The 3200-nt window shown below is 39.0% G+C and overlaps 1 protein-coding gene across 1 annotated transcript in view; it reads left to right on the forward strand.

The window, feature by feature from the left end:
• Nucleotides 1-3200, forward strand: part of LOC106879699 (potassium channel subfamily K member 16) — a 103828-nt gene that overhangs the window by 96738 nt on the left and 3890 nt on the right. The window lies entirely within an intron of this gene.

The raw sequence follows: 3200 nt of genomic DNA on the forward strand, positions 1-3200 counted from the left end.
AATGGAATTTTTTAAACCGTTTCTGACATGTGCATTCTGTTACGTAATTAATACCATAAACTTCACATCTCTCTTTGTGAAACTCAGCAGCTGCTTTGCCTTTATGGAAATAAAAGAGCAAAATATGACGAAAATGTTCGTTTTTGCACTCCGATTTAAAATTGACACTGAACTAACAGCTGTAAACAAAATTACACACAATTTGCTTCTAAAGTAAGCTAAAAGAAATGGCTGTCAAATGTCAAAAGACAAAAATCATAATATTGGCAAAAGTCATTCGAAAAAATCGTAACTTTATTTGTGAAAAATGAAATTACTTTCTTGCCAACCCAATATATTGTTATATAATATGTATTATTGTATAATCTATATTGTTATATACTGTTATATAATGTTATATAATCTATATTGTTATATTTTTTTGAAGCTGTGTTGTGCTGTGTTCACAGAATTGCACTTAAAATCCAACCCCCTTGTTTGTTACTATGGTGACAACACTATCTATCTATCTATTTATCTTACACACACCCAAACACACTTGCTCTTTCTCTCTCTCTCTCTCACTCTCTCTCTCTCTCTCACTCTCTCTCTCTCTCTCTCTCTCACTCTCTCTCTCTCTTTCTCTCACACATACTGTATGTCACCTCCTCTTCTAAAAATATATTGTGAAGTATATTTTAACTTTTCCTCTTCTTTCTCTCCCTTTAATAAATGTTGTGATGGACAGACAGATGGAGATCCGCTTCTCTTTTATAGTATAAGATTTAAAATATTTCTCTTTGTTTTTTTCCTTACACAAAATAAAATAAAGTTCCTAAATTATTTTGTTATTGGTGGCTGTGTATAGTATCAACATTCAGTAAAATATTTTTTTAATTATATAAAACTACGTTATTTTTTAGTCAATGTTGCCTATGTCTCTGCAATATGCATGTGTAGGCCTGGCAAGATGTTTTTGTAGAAGGTTTGCAATTGATCATGCATGAAAGTTTCCCTTATTCACACTACCAATTTTTATCCAAAGGAAAAGCTGCCAACATGAGCTGTTACAGCTTAGCACTAGTATCATTACAGGTGTTGCTGTTTTCAGAACATCAAGAACTAGAACAGATACTGCAAGGTATCTCACCTGTCCCTCGAGCAATTTCACCAATCCATCTTCATAATCCTCAAAGCAACTTAATTACTCATTTAAACTAGTTATACTTGAGTTATACTTGCTAATTATGGAAGCAGACCATCATTCCTCTCCTTTACTGTTCTCAGTTAAAAGGTCATCTTGTTATTACAGGCTTGCCATTTACTTAAAATAGCATGCTGTTCTATCTTTTAACTCATTAAATGTAGATCTGCCTGAAATTACCCTATAATAAAGTGTTCATATTTAAATTAAAATCTCATCATAACATGAATGATGTCATGTGATTTAAGTTAGTCAACATTATTACAAATATTTTACCAAACCTTTTGAAAGTCCTCCTCCTCCTCCTCCTCATCATCATCATCATTACCACCACCACCACCACTACCACCACCACAATCACTACTACCATCGTCATCATGTTTCTATGCTAGCATGCATAGGACGGTTTGACAGAATCTGACAGGTTCAAATACTGCATGGTTTCTATAGCATGTACAGGTTTTCTTTTTTTGTGTTGCCGCCAGCACTAGAGGGGGTGGCATACAGTTTGCAACGCTATGAACACTGAGGAGATATCTTTATGCCAGAAGGTGAGGTGTTAAAGTATGAGAGAAGGGAGCATAGGGACAGTTCCTTGCTGTAGAGGAGCTGTACGACTATAATCCCAAGGAGGTTAATTAATACTAATTAATACTAATTTCTGCAAAATCATTGAGCAACCTCCACCTTCACCATCACCACCACCACCACTTGTGAATTCCCACCAATATTTATAAAATTAGCATCAATGATATGGAGGCACAATGGCCCAGTGGTTAGGGCAGCGGATTCGCGGTCATAGGATCACGGTTTCGATGCCCAGACCGGGCGTTGTGAGTGTTTATTGAGCGAAAATACCTAAAGCTCCATGAGGCTCCGGCAGGGGATGGTGGCGAACCCTGCTGTACTCTTTCACCACAACTTTCTCTCACACTTACTTTCTGTTTCTGTTGTGCCTGTAATTCAAAAGGGTCAGCCTTGTCATACTGTGTCATGCTGAATATCCCCGAGAACTACGTTAAGGGTACACGTGTCTGTGGAGTGCTCGGCCACTTGCACGTTAATTTCACAAGCAGGCTGTTCCGTTGATCGGATCAACTGGAACCCTCGACGTCGTAAGCGACGGAGTGTCAACAACAACAACAACAACAAATCTATGATATAGTGGTGGTGGTGGTGGTGGTGGTGGTGGTGGTGATGGTGGACTCTCCTGTTGTAAATGACAGATAAGGGTTCTGCAAATTCTTGCTGAGCAGCCAGCACAGATGTTTTGTGTACAGTGGTCAAATGATTGTATTGGACATTAGCTCACTCCCTCCATCAGATAAACATTGGTTGTACAGTTGCATGGTGTGCCACATGCCACATACCAACGTGATCACAGAGCAATGTGAAATGAAGTGATATGCTCAAGAACAGAATGCACCACCTGGTTCAGGAATTGAAACCACAAACTTGCAATCATGAGTGCAATACGCTAACCACTTGGCCATGTGCCTTCACTATATATAATATAATAAATATAATATAGTATAATAGCCTGGTGTAACCACCTGGTTCACCAGTCCACAGTCAAATCGTCCAACCCATGCTAGCATGGAAAGCGGATGTTAAACGATGATGATGATAATATGTAATATAATGTAATGTAATGTTGTGTAATAAATACAATATATAATATAACAAAATTTATGAAATAAATACATCATCATCATCATCGTTTAACGTCCGCTTTCCATGCTAGCATGGGTTGGACGATTTGACTGAGGACTGGTGAAACCGGATGGCAACACCAGGCTCCAGTCTGATTTGGCAGAGTTTCTACAGCTGGATGCCCTTCCTAACGCCAACCACTCAGAGAGTGTAGTGGGTGCTTTTACGTGTCACCCGCACGAAAACGGCCACGATCGAAATGGTGTCTTTTATGTGCCACCCGCACAAGCCAGTCCAGGGGCACTGTCAACGATCTCGCTCGAAAATCCTACAGGAGCCAGTCAGGCGGTACTGGCAACGGCCA

The sequence above is a fragment of the Octopus bimaculoides genome, chromosome 11 (assembly GCF_001194135.2).
Source record: "Octopus bimaculoides isolate UCB-OBI-ISO-001 chromosome 11, ASM119413v2, whole genome shotgun sequence".
NCBI lineage: Eukaryota > Metazoa > Mollusca > Cephalopoda > Octopoda > Octopodidae > Octopus > Octopus bimaculoides.